This window comes from Argiope bruennichi, chromosome 2 (genome assembly GCF_947563725.1).
Source record: "Argiope bruennichi chromosome 2, qqArgBrue1.1, whole genome shotgun sequence".
In the NCBI taxonomy this organism is placed as follows: domain Eukaryota; kingdom Metazoa; phylum Arthropoda; class Arachnida; order Araneae; family Araneidae; genus Argiope; species Argiope bruennichi.
Genome location: NC_079152.1, coordinates 35,751,276 through 35,774,002, shown reverse-complemented (window position 1 = coordinate 35,774,002; position 22,727 = coordinate 35,751,276). Strand labels below are relative to the sequence as shown.

Genomic DNA, 22,727 nt, shown 5'->3' with positions numbered 1-22,727 from the left:
CGTATGCTAATGAAAAAAACGTTCTATATTCCTTTTTCTGGATAAGCTTTTTTTTTAAAAAAATCTTCATTAATTAAATAAAATCTTTCTCAGTTATTTGAATACATTATATTTCAATTTTTTTAATCCATGTTACAAAATGTATTAAAAAGTTTCAGTTAATGAAAAATATTTTTTTATCCTATTTTATTAATTTTTTCACGTTTCTAATGACTGCATAACTTTTCAAAATATTTTCAATACATATATATATTCTCCGTAACGAGCTGTTTTCTAACACTGACGTCGTAAGCTATAAAAGAAGCTCTTTATATAGATTAGAAAATATTGTGAAAACACTTTCCATTAGAGTAATGCATCCACTTTAGGATTTTCCATGTAAGAGATGTGTTAACTCGGATAATAAAAGACATTGAGAAAATCAAGAAAATCCTATTGTATAAGGAATTACCTATTTTATTCACAATACTTGAAGAAAAAAATCGTATACCAGAAAGAGATATAAAAAAGCTTTCCATTTAAAATATATGGAAATAACTGCATATTTAAATTTTCAATGAAGTAAGATTTAGAAAAAAAATAAAGGAATAGAAACTCTATAAAAGAAAGATCTTAGAAAAAAAGGAAATTCGGTTTATCATAACAATAAGTAAGGAGATAGTGAAAATGAGATTACGAAATTCACTCCCATTTATCACTGCGATCAATGGAAATAATTAGTTGGTTGTTATCTTCTATAATATTTTTAACTATTTCACGTTGAGGAATAGATTTTTTTTTCTTCCAAGAAGCTAAAATATTTTCGTTGAAATTGTCTGAAATGGCATAAAGTTATATATAATTTCTATCTCAAGGAAATTATTTTGCAAAAATAGAAAATAAAAGATTGATTGTTAGACGAAAATATAAAACTGGATTTGAAATCTTTGATTTAATTCATTCTTCAAAAAAAATGATATTTCCCAATTGTATGTTAGTCTAGAATTCAGTGAATATGAGGTAGATACAGGAAAGCTTCTAAATATATAAGGAAATTTTTCTGATGTAGATTTAGTCAGATATTTTTTTATTATCAAGCCATGTCATGCTTTAAAGAGCGTTGAGTGTATATTTTAGTACCTCTTCTCATTTAACAGCTTCATCTATATGTTATGAAAAACATATTAAGATCTACATTCTAAATACCATGTATGTATCGTCCAATTCAATTCCATATGTACATACAAAATTCTATTATTGCAGAATCGGAAATTTGCTATGGAAGTGCAAGGTAGTATAAAACTGACATATACAAATGTTAGAGGTAAATGCAAGAATGAGCAGAAAATTGGATAATGCATCTTATGAGTATTTTCATCAATATAAATGCAGATCTGCAATATTGATATATAACTATGTGCTGAATTTTATTCCCCCTTAATGTTAAACTTTGCGGCATGTTCCAGTAGTCTCCAATTAGAAGTTTATGAAGAATAATTCCTTCTAAGATGATTTCAGATTTTTTTTTCGTCTACCTTCTCAGATTTTCTGTTACACAGATCAAAGTAAATAGGTCCAGACAAAAATAATCCTAGCATAATTTCATAAAGGGTGTTTATCTTATATGTCAATCAACTTGTAAGGCGAGTGATCAAATAAGAATATTTTCCATCATCTCTGGAACGGAAAAAAACACTCAATTTTTGATGAGTAAACAAAATAGGAGATTACTGTAAAATACGTTGAATTGCCCATAATCAAGAATTATGTTGATAACATGATTGCTGTTGCACGACTGCAGTGCTAATTTTTCAACAGTCATCCAGACTTTTTGCCTGATTTTTTTATTACTAATAAAATATCAATTTCTCTGCTTTTTCTGAAATGCCATTTCCATATCATCAGATCAGAACATTTAACATTATTGCATAAACAGGAAACCCATGCTGTTTAAATCATGTAAATTGTATTTTTACGTGGTCTCATTCGAATTCTGAATGACCACTTCGTGTAATCTATAGCAATTTTTATATACCCAGATATTATTTTTATAATTATAGCTATCGCTGTTCCGAAGTTACAGGAAAAGGGATTCTGGGGTAGTCAAGTGGACTCTTAACGTTATAGTAAGATTTCCATTATTTATATTTAGAGAAGAAAATTGAAACTTAAACCAAGTGATACCTAGTAAAGAAAGTAATTACATCTATCCGCATATCCCGACTCATTATAATTGTACTTCGTCTGAATTTGGACAAGTATCAATATGATAGAGAATATATTAAAATAAATATTTTAAATATGTCTTGTGTAAATTAAAAAAAAATATTTTTTAAATAAGTTTTGAAGGATCAAATATTGACATGCTTGATGATTACTTTATTTAAAATTTTCGAAAAAAAACTTAATTATTATAATTTACAATATATATATATATATATATATATATATATATATATATATATATATATATATATATATATATATATATATATATCGTAAAGCTATTAACAGTTTCTGCATTCAGAGATTCGACAACAGTGCCGATGGAAAGAAAAATAAATAAAAGTATTTTAATTATTCTTATTAATTTATTTATTATTTTCATTAGCATAGCAAAAAAATCATTATAAACTTTCTCATATCTGTTCTCCAAATTAAGTTTTGGCCTTCGAATGTTTACTAGCCGATAACTTTTCAAACTTAGCCATTTAGTTTCAGCTTTTTATAGGCTTCATCTCAGAGCCAGATGCTGATAAAAGGGTGCATCGAATCTATCCACTACCAGACTGGAATCAAATAGACATAGATTACAGTTAATGCATTATTTAACGGAAGTGATACCATACAGAGGGGAAGGGGGACTAATGCAGTTCAGTATGAAAGCCTCTGACGCACGTTCAGTATTGAAGGAACATTCTTCACGCTTAGCTTTTGAATGCAGTCCAACAGCACTGGTGGAACATGAGAGAATTTTTATATGCAAATTAATGACTTCCAACCCAATTTATCAGTATCACCGTAGCTAAATAAGCTTAGTTGTGAAAATGCTTTACTGGGAGCTAATTTTACATTTTTTTAATGCTTGGTCCTTTGCAATCCATGGATATTTTTTGCCATCCCAAGAATAATTTATCTATAATGATTGCAGGTGCTATTGTTTGAATTGATATTGCACTTGTTTATTCATAGAAGGTAAAATTATGTGAGATAAAACTGAATGATACCCTATTTATAACACTAATTACATATATCTATCCATTTATTATTATTTAATACATTATTATTATTTAATACATTGTTAATTTCCTTATTAATTTTTTTACTTGCAAATTACAATTCCGACTGGAGAAAATTTTCAACGTAAAGAAGTAGATAAGTGGTAAAAGAATTAATGATATCTAAAAGAAAATAATATTTAATAATTTAAAAATTACCATTAAATTAGAAATTATCTTTAACTTGTTCTTAAATTATAGTCATATTTAATTTTTCTTCTTTTAGATGCTTCTAGTATTGCTGTATCGTTCTCTCAGTTTGATATGTTAACGTTTAGAAAAAGCCTCACGGTTATATTCAGTTTGATATTTCGCATATAGTTTACCTTTATTGATAATGCAAGAGTAATTAAGATATGGTTTATTAAGATATGTTTAATGGTTTAAGATATGTTTATGTTTATGGTTTATTAAGATATTATTAAGATATAAGATATTAAGATATGGTAAGATATTTTTTACCAGTCCTGAAATGAGAAGAAGGATCATTGAAATAAAACCCACAGCATCTAGTGACCTTTCAACGATACTTCCGATTTAGTTTTTATCTTATAAATAAACTATCTAAAGGAATATATATATATATATATATATATATATACACATTTCTCTTAATAAATCTTTTTAAGACTGCCAATCATCTAAAAGTATTTTTAAGAAAATTATTTAAAAAGAAATCAATTTATCTGAACAAACAAAAAATAGCTATGGTTGAGAACTTTGTACTGGTTGGTTGTTGGTTGATAAAGGATTCTAAAATATGTTTTAACTTTTAAGTAGCTTTATAAAACAATTGATAGATCAACGCATATTTTAGCAATACATTGTTACCTGCGATCGAGTTGGATTCCTCAAGTCTTGTGAGTTGCTACTATGTAAAAACCAAATATAGATGGATGTTTTTTCTGACATTCTCTAAAAGTAAACTTAGCCAAAGTTTTATCTCCAATGCTATTTAGGTTCTTCGGGTATCTTTGATCAACAGAATAAGTCCCATTTCCTTTCATTTATAAGTCCTTGATTCATATATTTGGCTAGATATGATGTACTTAATGAGACTACAGCTAACATATTGAAAATGGTTTTAGCATATACAAAAAGATAAATTTGTGAATGTGAATTTTTTTTTTAAATTCACAATTGCGAATTTTTAGGACAATCAGCATGATATTAGGAATCAATTTGGGGTTATAAATCCATAGGGGGTCTTGCAGATATTATTTTAATATTTTTGTACTCCTTAAAAAAAGGGGTGTAGTGAAAAATATTATATATAAATTATAAAATTACAAAATTATATACAATTATACAAATTATATAATTACAAAATTATATACAATTATACAAATTACATAATTACAAAATTATATACAATTATACAAATTATTACAAAATTATTACAATATTATATACAAAAATATTAGCATATACAAAAGAACAAATTTGCGAATGTGAGTTTTTTAAATTCACAATTGCGAATTTTTAGGACAATCCGCATGAGATTAGGAATCAATTTGGGTTTATAAATCCATAGGGGTCTTGCAGATATTATTTTAATATTTTTGTACTCCTTAAAAAAAGTGGTGTAGTGAAAAATATTTTTAAATAATTTATCTATGATTACAGTGGCCAAAATATTTCTAAAAAAATATTACTTTACCTTTCTTGTAGAGCATTATTGTTTCTTTCCATCAAAAGGTTCATTAAAGCCCTTTTATCTTGACATTCTATAGAAGAAATAAATGTTTTTTCCAGGCTTAAAAAGTGTATTGAATCTATGAGTAATAAAAATCAGATATTTTAAGATAAGCCTAGAGATATTTTTAAAAACATTACTTACTTGTTATTATTATTGAAACATTTAAATAGCGATTAATTAGTTTTTATTCATTGTTTCAATAATAAATGTGTTTATCGCATGGTTTCTTTGTTTCCTTTGGGATTTGGTTTAATTAAAGCAATTATTTTATTTAAGAGATTTAATTAGTTGTAAACTTTAAATTAAAATAACTTTTATTTATTTCATGAAATTAATTAGATTCAAAATCAAACAAATAAATGCAAGGCGTGATGTGTATATTTTTAGCACAGACCTGAACAAATAACTTAATAATAATTGATTAAGTTTAGAATAAAATATTAATTAGATAAAACAAAATTTTTTAATCGGAATTCCGAAATCCCTTTGATATGTATCAATTTTGAAGCTATGGCGAGACACTGAACTAATTAGCCTATGAAAAATGGTAATTAATCCTCCACTAAAGATTTCTCGAGGGAATTCCTTTTATAAAAATTATTTTCTGAAATTTTGATTTCAAACATATGAATACCGCATATCTTATTAGGTCAACATCCATTAATATAACATTTACTTTTTAAAAATGACAACGATATAGACTCATTAAATATTTCTGCATCCTAGAGATTCAAAATATTTCACAATAATCCGATACTTTTTCAATGAACTTTGCAAAATATTTACAATCAAGAACACACATCATGACTCGACACTGAAATAATTTAAATTTCACCTAATATAATCGACATTTATAATAAATAGCGTTTCCCTACAAAAGAAAATAGTTTCTCTTGTATTTATTTATTTATTAAAAGAGGTATATAAATTTACATACATTTTGAAGCGATCAAAATGTTGCTTTCTAGAATATGCCGTGCACGAAATGAAAATCTTTTAATTTTAAAAAATAAAACATCTATGGTTTGTTTGATCAAAAATTAAGTATGCGTGACAGCCTTTATATTTTATTTAAAAGTAGCGTAAAAACTAATGGAATTAAAAGGGTTCCTATTCCTGATTCTCATTCGGTATTATTGTTTTGTTAATATGCTCCTGCGTGGGTGCTTCAAAAAACAAGATCACAGAAATTTTAAGTTAGAGAAATTCTCGGTGTGAATAAGATTTTATGTAAAATAGAAGAGTCGATCTAGACATTCAAACACCACCGGTATTTAACGCTAACTGTATCGCTAAGGCAAAAAATTTCTATCAGAAGATCTGGGATAAAGGGTCTGGGATCTGGGATTTTATAATAAAGGGATTGTATTGTAAAATAAAAGGCTGGTTTCTCCTGCACGTCGTCTATGTATTTCAGCTAAACGTCTTTATAAGACACCAAGGTGCTCTGAAGTTACTTCAATAGAAAACACTTTATTCTGCCTTTATCAAGAGTCTTTGTCTTATACATGTGGGTAGATATACTTGGCAAATGGATTAGACTTATCACCTCTTTGCATAAAAAAGCTTGGAATTTAAAGCAGAATATTTGCAGTTTTCCCTAAATATTTAATTATAATTGGATATTACTTATTAGACATATATTTCTTTCAAACCATTTTATTTTATAATTTTTCATTCACTTTTAATGACTACATCGTTTTAAATGAGAGTTTTAGTTAAAACATCAATCATTAATTCCAAATCGTATTATGGGCGTTTTATTTCTTAGATTAAATGATAAATAACTCGAATTATTAAAAGTAATCTTCTATAAAATCCAGTATTATGTAGTGTTATCGTAAAAATGTAAGAATGCATTGAAATATTTCAGTGAGTATACGTATTTGTAAGAAAATTATATTTTATTCTGAAAGAATATTCTGGTAAAATTTTCTGATGTTGAAACACATTTCAGCAGAATTGTTCCATCAAATTTCTGAAAAAAAAAGCAAATTAAAAATAGTAATACCTCTTGGAGACAACGATCAAGAAATGTGCAAGATATATACTGATGACTAGAGCAAACAATGTCTCTAGGATATTTTCAAATCAATTTTCTGTAAAGGCAAAGCTGGAGATGCAAAAATAAAAAGTTGAATTAGTTCCATCAAAATGCAGAAAAGTAAGTAAACCAGCAATAATATTATCTCTCAAGAAATTTACAAGCTTTATACTGACCACTCCTAATACCAAAAATATTTCATTTTAAAAGTAATTTTCTTTAAAAACAGATAAAAAAAATAAAATTACAATACCACATGTACAATATTTAATCGTGTATATCTTCATAATCTAAATAATAAAGAAAGATGTTTATTAAAATTTTAAATGGTTGAATAAGATTTAACAAGTTAAATTGCTCAACACATAAATAAACTAGATAAACATACTTAAGGAACCTTCTTTATAAACTGTCAAGCCAAAATGTTTTTGTAAAAACATTTCATAAATTTCGAAAGCTCAACTTTTAATAAAAAATGCTCTTAACTTATATTCTTGTCAGATTCTTGTTGACTCGTTTTTAGTGCCATAATTAATATAAAGTAGACGTCTAGCCAATATTAATGAGTCTAGTGTTTTTCGGCCAATGAAAGCATTACATATGCATGACACATAAAGTTTATTTATTAACATCTAAGAATTTAAAACTCCTGCTTTATTTTTAGTGTTTTTTTTTATTATTATTTACGAGCAAGATGATGTAACAGTTATAGGCCCAAAAGGATCAACTAATTTTATCTTATAAAATATTAAACAGAATTAAAGTGAGCCTTTTAAAATAATAGGAAGCATTAACTAAATTAATTGGGTATTTACAAATACGGCTGCACCACTTCTAGCGTCAGTAAGTATGCAAAAGGGATTCGAATTTCTAATCCGAAACATAATTTGAAATATATGGATATGATAAAGTGCAAGCCTTGATTCATCTGCTTTTATATTAATTTTAAAAATGACTTCAACAATATTTTGCACGCCAAAAAATGTTTAAAATATCGTCGGAAAGAAAGTGAGAATAAAATGAGCATTTCAAATATCGAAATCTGTCATTGTTAAAACTTAAATGTAATTTTTAAAATTTAAAAATGTCTAAGCAAATAAAATTTATATAGCAGAAAAACTTTCAATTTATTTTATTTAAAATTTGTGAAAAGTAATTTTTTTATGTAACATTAAAGAAATAATAAATATAAACTAGATTTTCTAAAAGAGAAAAGAAAATTGTTACATACCATGGGATCAAAACAAAAATCACAAAATTATGTGCTGATAATGGAAAAGCTTTAAGTAAACTGAAATAGTAACCATTTATAATGGATCTTAATTTTAATCTAATGAATGGATTTTTTTCTTATCATATTCATAGTGGCTTTTATAGTCTTCCAAATTTTCTGGGAGCTTCTTATCAGTTTTGTTCTGATGTCCAGATGTGTGATAAAAACAAAATTTCCAATTTTATTTCATCGAAAAAGAATTATATTTTTTTATATTTATCATTTTCTAATTCTTAGTCTTTTTCTTTTTTTTTTTACAGTTCTTGCCTAAGGAAAGACATCAAATACATATGATGTGCGTTCCAACAACGTATAGTTACACCACACCCATCGCCTTTTTTACAATTAGCATTCATGTTTTTAACAATCATATAACATTATTTTTTCTCAGAATAAATAATCTTTTAAGAAAGAAGTCTTTTAATTTCTAAGAATACATTTTCTAATTTAATTATATTCTATATGATTAATAATCTTTTAGAATAATAAATATTTTAGTTCGCAAAAGTGATATTCCCATTTTAGGAATCAATTTTCATTCTTAATTTTTATGATATCTGCAATTTCATATTTTAATTAAACTTTATCAAAACTATAAATGTAAAAAAACTCGCAAAAATGGGAAATTTTGATACAAATACTCTAAATAAATATCTTATTTACAAAATCCTTAAATTTACAAAAAGAAAAAATAATTTCAGTGCAAAAATTTATTTCATATGATTATATGTCATATCCTAATTTCATTATAAAATTGCTTGTTCACTGATGACAAAATATTTCTTTTTATTTTCTATTGGATCAATAAAAACGTATTTAAAGACTTATTAATTGAAATATCTGTCGCTTTTTTATCTTAAATAAATTCAAACTTTATAAAACTGAAAATCAATATTTCACAATTTAATTTTTAGATGGTACCGCATATTTGAAGTTAGATTAGTATATTAATTGATAATCATAATCTGTCAAATTATTAAAATATTTAGTTATCGTCGGAATTCAATAACTATTCAAAATTTCAGAATTTTTAGAGGCAGACAGGAAAAAGATAAAAATTGACTTCATGTTGCTTCCTATTAATAAAATTTCATCAGTTTTAGGATTTTTTTAGATTTCAATATTTTGTTTCAATATATTTTCTGGTTTTATTAATTTCATCCTATAATTTAATTTAAAGAGCAAGATACTCAAATGTTACAAATTCAAATCAAATTTCAATAAAATGCTGAAATTTTTCTAATATTCTTACTTAATAATTTTTTTCAAGTTTCTATTTTGCTTAAAAAATACAAAAAAGTAAAATATTTCTTTAAGTGTAAAGAAAAAAGATACTCTGTTTTCTAACTAAACAAATATTCAAATTATGCTCAAATATTTTTCGTACTATTTTGTTTAAAATAGTTTTCATTTTCAATCTCATTTTTATAAGAAAAAATTTGAAACTAATTCACAAAATACAGGGTGGTTATAGTTAAAGTGCTAGTGATTGAAGGACTGTAAAAGAAAAACTGCTTGGAGGATGTTGAAGAAATTTGGTATATGTTATATTTACAACATGGGGAAATGAATTACACAATAAAAAAAAATTAGTTCAACTTTTTTTGCTATAGATGGCGCTTTTTAATGACAATATTTTATACATTTTAATTATAAAATTTTTCTTTGTTAAAATATGAAATGCGTAATGTATTACAATATTTGCTCAATATGGAATCCTTCAAGTTCTATCAAATGCTGTACACTCAAGATAGTGTGACCTAATGTTTCCTGCTGAATTTCTAGAACATGTCTAGTAATGCTGTTTCTTAAAGCAACAGCAGAGTTATGTTTATCCTTATAGACGCGATAGTTAAAATATCCACAATGGCAGAAATCACAAGGATTCAAATTAGGTGAACGAGGTGGTCATGCATTTTGGAAATATCTGCTAAACTATACGATCCTCACTAAAAGTTCATTGAAGAAATTGTGCAACATAATGAACAATGTGATATAGTGCTCCATAATACATGAATATTGTTGAATCGAGGCAGTTTCTGTCCTGTAAAGTAGGGATCACATAACTTTCTAAAATTTGAATGTACCTAGTACCTCTTACGAACTAGCCCTGTTGGTGTAAGATTTTCGAGAAAAAAAAAGGACCAATTATAAAGTCATCAGTCATACCACAACAAACTGCAACAAACATTGAGTGCAAGGGTTTCCCAAAAACAGTGTGTAGGTCGGATGAGCCCCATATCCTACAACTATGGGTGTAGATTTTTCCGAATAAAGTAAAATGCGCTTCAGTCTACATAATCTTTTGAATCCATGATTCGTCTTCATCAATTTTGGCAAGAATGAAATCGACAAAATCTATTCTTTGTTGTGGATCGCCTGGTTGAAGATGCTGCAAAATTTTTATTTTATACGGATAGCGTCTTAAAATGTAGCGCAAGACTTTGGGTAAGCCTATGGTATTGATAAAGTCCTTGCTACACTACTAGCTCTTACAAGTCACTTATCCACTAACCCTGAATCAATTGCTTCTCTAATCTCTTCCACAACTTCCTGATTCACAGATATTTTCCCTCTGTTTCCAGGGAGCACTCTGAGTTCTTCTCTTGTAGCTTCAAATTTATTAATAATTTTCTTTAAGACATTCACAGACATCGGTCTTTTTCTCAAATCTTTAAGACGGTGATATTCTTTCAAAGCAGCAATGTAATTGCTATTCTTTTGGTAATAACATTTTACAAACAGAGCATGTTCTACCTTTGACAAAGTCATGGCTATTGCTTAAAGATACATGACTTTTATCATCATAATAACTTTAAATTTGAAGTGGTATTCATTTGACATAGAATAGAGCAAAAACAACGTTTTAATGATCTACAGTGCCATCTATTGCAGAAAAATGAACTAATTTTTTGTTGTGTAATTCATTTCCCCATGTTGTAACTATAACATATACCAAATTTCTTCAACATACTCCAAGTAGTTTTTCTTTTGCAGTCCTTCAAACATTTGAATTTTAATTATAACCATACTGTAGATCAGTGATAAAATGCTCTGTCAGAAAATCCAAATTTGATGCTTAAAACCACATACATAAAAAATTAAAATCAATAGCAATATTTTTGCAATTAAAGATTGGAAAACATAATAAAAATAAAAAAATGGATAAAATGGCTTAATTCTGACTTGATAAAATATTGTATCAAGAGATGCAAGACTGAATATTATCAAATTGGAAACGGAAATAAAAATATATAAAATAGATTAATAAGATTCTGAAAATTAATAGAAATGTCTCTGTAGTAAAATCTTTGCACATAGATGAAACAAAACAGATTGGAGGCAAATACTACCAAAACTGGTAAAATGAGGCGAGTTAATAAAATTTGAATAATTAGATTTATAATGTATGAATCTAATATATAACAACATATCTCGAGATATATGACAACTTATCTCGAATGAATCATGGCGTGTAAATGTAATATAATATCAACAAAATTCAAAGAGAAAAATAATGACATAAAGAAAAAAAAGTATATGTATCAGCATATTTTTTTTTTCTTTTAATATTATAGGCTTTTAATATCGTTTCAAAATCTAAATACTACTTATTTATAATAGTTATGAAATAATTAAAATTTCAGAAATAAATTGAAAATGAACATTTTTAAGAGTGGGTCAATTGATTGGGTCAAATAAACTTCACTGTTTAATCCAAAATCCAATTTTTAAAACAATAGGGTAAATAATATATAACAATATTAAAAATTATTGACATGAAGAGAATGATACACTATTTAAACAAAATATTAATCTTTTACAGAGTAACAAATACCTCATGAAGAACCATATCCGTGCAATTATGTTATTTTAGCATACTCAAAAATAATTAATAATAAATAAAATTTAAGGATTCAAGAAAAATAAAAACTTGCATCTCACAAAGAAATATAATCCTTTGTATGATGTGTAATCATTCAGCTTTTCATCAGGATATTTTCCATATTATTAACAGCTGAGCGCAGAGCTGCATTCCTTTGTTTGCTTATTATCGTTATAATGTTTGCACTTAAGCATTTTGCTACTTTATTTTTATAAGCTATAGCCATATAGATACATTGTAGTTAATACATTTAATTTATCTATGCATCATTTAAGGATTAAATCCTTCAAAGATTATTTCGCATTAACTGGTTTTAAACAATATTATTTAAAAATAAAACAGGAGCGATGTTGAATAAAAGGAGCAGCTTATAATTTATTTATCAATGTAATATGGCTATTGTGAAAATTTCAAAAAAATGGGATTAATTTTTCTGAAATTCCAATACATTATTCGTTAATTATTCAAATTAAGTCTCAAATTTTTGCTTGTGTCTGTAAGATACATGGTGAGTTATATCCACTTATATTTAAAAAAATTGAGCAAGCATAGAACATCTAATTTGTAATGATATTTTTACTATTGTAGTTCATAAAGATTAAATAGTTTAAAAAAACCATGAATTATCTTCCTTTAACAGAAGCTTTAATTATTAAAATATTATATATGTACCTATTTAGTTTTCCTGTATCTATATTTCAATAGTATTAAGAAGTAATTGTATTCAGTGACCAGCTGGTTCATTCAACATATAATGCTTCAATCATATCAACAAAGTTTGAATTTTTTCAAAAACTTTAAATTAGTTATAATTTTTGACTTTTATACCAATGGTTTGAGATTCAGACTTAGTTATGAAGTAATTTCCAGTCGAAGATTTAGATCATAATACTCTATCAATTTTGAAAGATGATGAATAAAAATGCATGTTGAAAAAAGGGATTTCTGCTGATGAAAAGAAGTTTTAAATTGTGCATTTTAGGACCTTTCAAATAAAAAAAATATTTATAAAAACAAAAATGGAATTCATTCTAAATTAAATTGAAAATAAATAATTTGGAGTCCTTAGTCAAAGCTAGTTAGATCAATTTTGATTGAATTGAAAAATAAAAATGACAATATTCTGTGTCTGACACTATTTGAATTTTTTGTCACATTATTGAAAAAATTTAAGATCAGTTTTAAATTTAAATAATTATGACATAATTTTTTTTATTTGGAGCAAGAAAATCCGCAATGACCCATATAATAATTCCTTATATCCTTTTAAATATTAATGAGTATTTAATAATTATTTATAATCAGAAAACATTTGTATAGGAAAAAAATTATTTAAATATTTTTTAAATTCTAAATTTTTTTTATTTAAAGCACTTTCTCAGTATTTTTCTAGTTGAGTTTGTTGAAAGATTGGCTCCTCATATAATTTGAATGAGAGGTAAAAATTTTATTAATTTTCAGAACAGGCCGTTTGGTTTTAATTGAAAATTTAGAAAAAAAAAATGTATTTCTCATTTTTAAGTAGGACTGTTAAATTTATCAATAAATAAAAGTGTTTCAAAATTGAATAATTGTATTTCAGAAACTCATTATTCTTTTATCACAATTCAATAAAAAAAAGAAAAAGGAGAAACTGTTAGTACAAGACGAATTTTTCTTCAACACAAACTTTTCAATCATCATAATCTGTTTTTGTTATTTACTGTTTTTTTTTTTTTTTTTACCTATTTTTTTATATTTATTATTACCTGTTTATTTTTTCCTCTCGTCTTGAAAAAAGCAAGAATGATGCCTTTAATTGACCTTGACAGTTGATTCCCGAAGATTAAATTCTAAAAATGGGATCCAGTATCGCAAAATGCTTTAACTAGTGTCATTGGAAGGATACTTTTTCGCATTTTAAAATTGTTTGAAATCATGTGGAAAAAATTTCCGTTAATATATTATTCAATAGCATTTTTTTTGAGCTAGTGACAAGAAACATGGCTGAAGACTCGGTAATTTGGCTTAAGTTTAGTAATAAATTGAAGGTTTAAAATAATTAGCTCTGAAATGCACATATTCAGCATCCATGGTTCTCCTAGACCAATTCGTTAATCGTAAGGTCAATTAACTGCTCTATAAATAGTCTATGGCCAGACAAACCCGTATATTTTTAATAATAATTAAGATTAAGAGCTATGGTTTTTCCATTTCTGACATGTTTCTCGAGTACATGCGTTCATTAAAGCTTTCCTTGCCCTTATGCACAACTATAATTACTTTACTTTTAGTTATGTGCTATGAGCCGTTGCCATCATTTGGGACAAGAAGAGAGTGAAATAAGCTGTGATATACCATGCCTTGTCTATGGACAAGCAGTCAAAAGGTGGCAGCCATTGAGATTGCTTCAAAACTGGTTTGAATTTCGAAGTCTAAATTAAGTATTCTAAAAAGTCAGAATGGGAAAAATCTGGTGATAGATGCAGATATCAAAATAATTAGGAAATTGAACTAAGTATTTTAAGAATTGAGATCTGCAGGATCTTCAATAAGTACACTAAACAAAATAAATTTTCTTTCTGTTCTTTTTTTAGTTTCTCTGATTTTTCTTAATATTTCAATTAATTCTAATAATTCCTTATGAACATTTTAAATTCTTTCTCTGTTTCTGAGTTTTCGTTTTTTGGTTCATTGTATGTCGATTTTCTGGGGTTTTCCTTCCCCTATACTTTTGTTAGTAACCACCATTGCTGAAATTGCAATGGTGTTAGGTATTCTTTAATGACATGGACATAGGTTCTTCCCGGTTTACTAGACTGTTTTCTGGAGAAGCCATTTCATTTCTCGCCAAGAGATTGGGTGCACTTTTCCCTTCCAGTTAATGCAAATGGGTTCTATTGCCTTTTCTTTGACCTCGCTTTGGGTGATTGGATGTTATCTGCTGCATTTTATACACCTGTAGTTTCAAGAACTGTTGTAAAATCCAGCACATTAATAACAAATGATGATGATTATTTTTTATATACGTTTCGACTTTATTAAATAGCAGAATGAATTGATGCTGTATATTTTTAGTTAATCCAATGAGAAAGTGCAAAATAATTTTGACATAAATTTCTGAGTTTATGGATGTTTGCTATAGAAAAGTATTTTGCTTCGACCCTAGCTTTAATGGGTTTATTCTCCCGGCTTCTAGATAGTCCGTTACTGGCAATTTTCAATAGCATAACATATTTTTCCGGGAAAAATAAAATGTTTTTTCATTTTTGGAACATTTTTATGGTTTGTTCCCTTTCTTCACTTTTGGTTGGGTTGTTTATAATAAATACTTTATCAAGTTAATTTTCAATTAAAAAAAAATCTGCAAATTTTCTGTGGGGTAAAATTGTAATTGTATCTCTTTCAGATTTTTTTGCCGGAATGATGTTTTTGGAAGTGCTAATGTTTCATATATTCAGATATTTTAAATTTGTTTTCATGAGCGATCCCAAGAATTATTTTCTTTAGGTTGCATTTTTCTTTATTTATTCGGAAATTTCCATACGAGGACCATTAATTTTATCATAATGAGTTTAGCATTTTTTGATGAGGCCCAGTTCAAAGACCATAAGAACACTTCTTAAATCTCCGCTAATATTTTCAATGTTCTCAATTTCTTTTCAAGGTTCTGTCTTATCCAGCCTATCTTTCTACATTTTTCAAATGATTTCCTGGAAGTAATAATAGTATTCTGCGTACTAACAATTTGATGTTTACATGTCTGTGATGTTCCGGTTCCTTTCTTCAGTACTTATATTCTTTTAAAATATTTTATCAAATCTCCTTTTTTTTTTTTTTTTTTTGAAAAAATATTTTAAAGACAGTTTACAACTTTACAGGATAGTTCAGGTTAAGCTGTCACCCAAATAAGTATATACTTGACGGCGTCCTGGCATAGGGGTAGCGCGTCTTCCCCGTGATCTGGGCGTCCCGGGTTCGAGTCCCGGTTTGGGCATGGTTGTTCTTCTGTTGTTCTATCTGGGAGATGTGTGAATGTGCCCTCCTGTAAAAAGGGGTTGTGCAAGCGAATGAATGATGCGTGAGTGGCAAAGTCGTACTCTTGGCCCTAGTTGGCGCTGCTATAAAAAATAAGAGACGCTCCCCTCAGGCTTAAATCGCTGTCTCCGTAACAGCGGGCTTGTCAGTGGCAAGTGCCATAAGAAACAAACAAACAAAACAAACAGTATATACTTTCTTTGAGTCATTTCTGGAGAATTAAATTCTGCCACCGAGACTAAGAAAAATCCTCTCCCTATCTAACCATAAAATTCACTCCCTACCATGAGTTGGGATTGAATACCAAAAAAAAAAAATGCAGAAATCACTTTTTATTTTCTATTACATAAAATAATTTATTTTTATGTAATGAATTTATATAAAGGATTGCTTTTGTTGTGAAATCATTTAAATTTTATGAGCAACAAACATATATGCATAATGCGAAGGCTGATGACTTTTTTTTTTATAAAAGGAATATTCTGTTACGTATAACTGATGCATGCTAAATAAATGAAGTTAATAAAATACTTAAGATTTTTTTTCTGAATTTCAGATCTCTCCTGAGTGTGAAAGAAAAATTATATTATGGATTTTCGATCATCAATATTGCAATCCATGACGTAAAGTAAGCAATAAATTTTTTCTTTCAAATTTTTTGGAATATATATTTAAAGGCCTTCTATAATAATCAAAATAAGAAATATTTCATTTTTATCAATTCAACTTCTAACTCATATATATAAGAAAAAACAGCGCATTGAAACAAAGTAAATTCATTTATTTTTTTTTTAAATTCGCACAAAAACCTCTGTTCTTCAAAATGATATACAACTTGTTACTTTTTGTCTTCTTCACACAGTCTCCTGCATGGCTTAATGTCATCAGCTGAAAAATAAAGACCCAAATACAATTTCATTTTACATGGCAGTAAAGCTACATTATAATCTAATACTTGCGTAATATATTTAATGTATTTCAGTTTGAAATTTTATTATAATACTTAAGGTAACTTTCATGATATAATACGCACACAAATAACAAAGATTTTTTTTTTTACTTCCTATCATTTTTCAAAATGATTTCACTGAATCACTTACAGAAATTTTTTTATTAGGGTGATTTATTTGAAATTTCAAAACCGTAGCAGTGTAGGCGGAAAATAAATAATATATTGCAGTATTATCTCCAAAATTTCCTCTTTGATACATTTAGATGAAGGTAAGATATACATCCGAAAATTAATTAACACTTAATTTTTAGTGATGAACAGACGGGTAAGTATATTTAATATTTTGCAACGAAAACATTGTAAAAGACAGTTATTTTGACGGCAAATTTCATCATAACACATTCAGGAAAGTGTAAATAATTGATAGTTCAAAATGATTCGAAAGCTATTAATTCTATTTTAAATAAAAACAGAATTAATAAAATGAAAAAAAACAAGATAATTTAAGACAGATAAGAAATTAGAAGAATCAATGAGTGCAAAATAAGAAGGTGGTTGAATACATTTGTGTAGCAAAAATTATCTTTGATAATGTTATTTTCATTAAATTTTGTCACCAAGAATTTTGAAAACCATGTACATAATAGATTAGTAGACATACTACAGAAAAAAACTGTGAATCTCTAAGAATTTCTTTTCAGCTTTAATTACATAATACCTTTATAAAAAAAATCAGTAAATATCAGTAAAAGGCAAACAACTGGATACTCATTTAATCTTATAAAAATTGATTATGAGGACGGAAACAAATCTTTTTTTTTTGGTGAAGAAATAAATAGCTAAACAAACGACAGCTATGGCAGAAAAAAAGTGTGTTTATTTAATATCTGAACAAATTTTCTGAACTCAGTTTCCAAGTAATTTTACTAACATACTTGTACAAAAAAATTTGACAGTATAGAGAATCGCTAATTGCATGCGTATATTAACAAAGACTGTGTAATTTATGGTTTTAACCTCTTATCCAAAATCGCAGTATATACATTAGGCATTTAGTTAATAAATATCTCTCCTGATAAAAGAATTGATCAACATAGCCACAGAAACGTTGGACTTCAAACCTATTCTTTATATTTTCCGCAATCGCTCCACATTCATAAATACTTCCTAGTATTATATTTGCCAAATAAAAAACAAACATCTAGAACCAATTTAATCAAATAAGAGAAAATTATCTTCTTACAATTCTATGCAAATTTGAAAGCAGCCCTGAGAAAGATCTACCCATTTCTTCCTTTTATTTTCCCCATAGTTCCCTAGCATAGGGAAAAGATAGCATAACAATAAATTCGAACGATAGTGATCTCTTCTATCGCTTTCATTTTCGAACGCAACAGTGGAGTGGCGGTGCCATCAAAGGTTATTCGAAATTTAATCGATTTAAATTCAGCATCCTCACACATAAATATCGATTCTTGCTTCTTTTTTTTTATTTCTTTGGATCCAATTTGGATGGGTGGGACGCGGTGTCCCCGTTGATAAGAAGCTTTTAATAACACACTTCGCGAATCTGGCATCAATTCAAATAATCAAAGTTGATGTACTTTATCTTTGTGATTAAAATACCCGTTACGGGGCTTTTCTTAATCTTTCATCCCTTCTACCCAACTCTCCTCCCTAGAATAAGAAAGAATTTTTTTTTATCTATGCTCTTCTTTTATTATTTTTTCCCCTTTGCCAGTCTTCTATCTATTTTTTTGTACCCTTTTTTTCTCGTTTCTGTTTTTTAAATGTTGATGTCGTTAAGTATTTCTTATCTGAATGTTTGTGATTTTTAAATCGTTTACGATAAGGAAGGTATTTATTTGTTTAATGACCCACTAAGTAGATCGAGGAGTAAACGTTGAGCATAAATATACTTTAACTTTTTTGTGTGTGTGTCTGCTATTTATTTTTTTACGTCTTTCATACATCCGCGCTATCTTCATTGTGACAATAATTTAAATAAATGTTCTTGAGAAAATATTCAGTTATCGTACGCTTTATTGCAATAAACAATCAAAAGTAATGGATTTTTGTCATATAATTTCGTTTTAAATGATACCATTTTAATGAAAAGAAATCTCACTATGAATGGCGTGATTCATTTCTTATCTTTAATTTCCATTTTCCTAAATTAGGAAATAGAAAATTAAAAATAATAATAAATAATGAAATAAGAATAAAAATAAATCATTAAAAGCAGATAAATTTAACTATATTTGCGGGCTCGAATGGAAAGACGTATAATAATGCATATGTACATTATAAATACAAATGTTTAATTTTTTATCTGCCGTATCAAAAAATATGCATATTTAAAACAAACATAATATGTTACCTCAGATCAGAGCATTGAAATACAGAAAAAAATATTACTCAAAAATATTTTTATAGTATATAAAAAATATGTAATTAACATCCAATTCAATTTATGAATAACATCGAATCATCATTATATTAGTGCGCAACAATCTTGAAATTGTAAGCACGCATTTAATTAAATATACGGAATTGAATCAATAAGCTGAAGTAATTTTCCCTTGTGTGTGTAAAGTAATTTCAAAATATGGAAGATTTAGAATTCAGCTACACCATACAATAAATGTAATCGAATATGCATTTCGAACAATACCTTTACATCTGATAAATTTAATAGAAATTGAATACGTTTCTGCTGCGCTAATCTAAAGGCCAAATTTTATTCGCGAAATCAGTTACAGTACTGAGTTAATGTGTTCAAATACACATGGACAAACTGCCCGACAGACAATGTATACAATAATAGATTTCGTCTAAACTTTTATACTAAATGGTAAAATAATACTACTACTAGAAGAAATGTCTGTCTAGACAAACTATTATGATGTTGGCAAATATCTCAGATCTGATTGTCTAGAATCAATTTAAGGAAGTTGTGGTAGAAAATATCATATATATATATAAAATATCAGAGCGCCTAAGAAATTAAAATGTTTATTAGGTGTAGAATGCTTTAGATGTACATATATAATAACATCAGAACTTTTTTTTCCTTACAATGGATATTTTCCTATCCATAATTTTCAAGAACACTCAAATGAAAACTAATCACTAAAATCGGATTCAAACAAATGGTGATCCACTTACAGAAAAAAAATATGATGTTGATTATTAAAAAAAAACAGACAATGTTATTAAAAGATAATAATAGTCTTCAATTCTGTCTATGAAGAAAGAACTTAATGAATCAGGAAAAATGCAAAGTAATAAAAATATTTAGCATTTATTCTGCTTATGCTTATATGCACATTGATAAATCAGTCAATTTAAACATTAAAAATAACGGTTGCATTAATTTGACGCATGCCACAGCACACAGAGCAGAAAATACCATATACAACATCCCACACATGACACCACATACAACAGAAGTTGATACTTCGCATCCCACAACAGGGTGCTTTGTTGCTTTTAATGAAGCAAGAAATTACATTTTATGTAGCTTCAGTCAATAAATATATTGATAAAAAATTGCGAAAACTGGATTTTTATTTCTTGGTTTATTAAGCATATTTAATAAAATACTCTTCAAAATTAAAGTTCAAAACTGATGCGACAAAAACTAACCAAATTATTGAATATCGCTGTTTTCGACAATCCTACTCCAATCGCGATTTAGGCAACATCCAACAAGGTCCCCTTATCAATGGTTGTGGTTTCCTCTGCGATGTTAATATATCTAATGTAATAAAATTCGAAACTTCGTAATTCAGTCAATTTTGGACAGAGAAGTCTAAATTTTTGGTCTTGTTTAAAATTTTAATTTTTCAAAACAATTTTACTATATATTATTAATAGAACTTCGAGATTGATGAAAATTTTTATTCCTGGTTTTTCTCTCTACTAAAAATATTCTTTTTTGGGATTTTACAAAAAAAAAAGTATATGCCTATCTTTAACAATTTTAACCCGCAACTGCAGATGGGAGTCAAAATGAATCCGCGTTGTCAATTACCTATGAATATCACGTGGTATTTTGTCATTGAATACAATCATCTCCTCAATACCTCCAAGTTGTTCTTTTAGCAATATGTTGGCAGAAATTTGAACAGAAGTTTCAACACGTGCGCATAACCGAATTATTCTTTTTCAAAGTTTTTGTTGTTATTTATGGGTCATTGCCTCCATGTCTCTGAAATTGCTTTTAATTTGAATAATGCAAAAAGAATAAGGAAATATCCTTAAAATACTATTTTATTACTATATTGTATTCTTCATTTTTGTTTGTTAAATTCTAACAATTATTAATATTAATGTTATTCCATAATATCTAAACGAAGTAAATACAAATTAAAAGAATATTTAGGATTTTCTTACATCTTTCCCAAATTTTATATTATAACATTTAACATTAATATTTTTAATAACTACATAATTTTCAGAATACATTATGTTTCCAAAATAAATTCCAATGCTGTTTACAAAAGACGAAAAGAAAAAATAACAAAGGAGTCATGGCCGCGTGAGGAAATTCCTGTCTCTAGTTACGGGGCAAAATAAGCTATTAGCTGCATATTCTCTCTCCATGCACTTTAGATTTATATAGATTAAATATTAATAAATTATTTCTAAAAAATACTAAGATACTCTTCAGAAGAATTGAAAATTCATTGGAGGGGCAATTGTTTTTCATTAATTCATTCACTTTTTAAAATAAAAGGTAAGCTCTTTAATATATTATTACTACCAATTTGCATTTTTAAAAGAAATTCACCTTATTTGTTTCAAAATTTGCTGTTTCCAATCTCAGATTTATTTCCATCTGAGCATAAGCGATTTCCATAAATTTACATTTAATTGATTAAATTAGAATGTGTTTCTTCGAAGTTTTTTTGAAAATAAAGGAATATCAACCTAAGTTTTTTGCCATGGGAGACTAGATTATGCAGTTGTCAAGAACTATCCCTCGTTCATATGAAAATTAGCGCAATTCTTTCGCGTGCTCTAAATTCGAATGCGAAGTAAATGAAGATTCAAGTCTGAATTTCCTTTTATATGAGTAAAATAACTTCATAGTTAAAAAGAAGAGCTCATTTCGAATTTTCCTCAATACTTTTGGAAGATTTTTCCACAGTGGTTTCACCTTGTTTGACAGGCAAAAAATACCCAATCTAAAGCAGAATGCCACTCTTTTATTTCCTTTTTTAACCGCACAAACTTCAGTAACGACAAGCGTTTGGCCAAATGATGCTATATCTATGGAGAAGTGTATAACCCATTCCTCTCTACAACCATCCCTAGCATCAAATAAGCCTCAAATTCAAGCTCATAAATATCACATTAACCAAACAATAAAATGTTTCTGTTATATTTTTTCTTACCAATCCTCATAAATTTTAAGATTAAAAGTATCATCTGTACAATTGAAGAAAATAATAATATGATAGGTTATATATCATCACTGAAAAACGACAGCAGCAAGTTTTTTTTTTTTTTTTTTTTTTAGTGTTGTAGGAGTCTTGTTCTGTTAACATGACAATTCCAACACATTTGATTGGATAAGAGAAGTTTTTTTTTT

The 22,727-nt window shown here is 27.3% G+C and overlaps 1 protein-coding gene across 4 annotated transcripts in view; it reads left to right on the top strand.

Moving 5' to 3' along the window:
- The window catches only part of LOC129958118 (protein artichoke-like), a 433,828-nt gene that overhangs the window by 135,558 nt on the left and 275,543 nt on the right, over nt 1–22,727 (top strand). For all 4 annotated transcript variants that reach the window (XM_056070331.1, XM_056070317.1, XM_056070339.1 and 1 more), the window contains exon 2: nt 16,733–16,804. The gene's annotated coding sequence lies outside the window, so the exon portion shown is untranslated. The remainder of the gene's footprint in view (nt 1–16,732; nt 16,805–22,727) is intronic.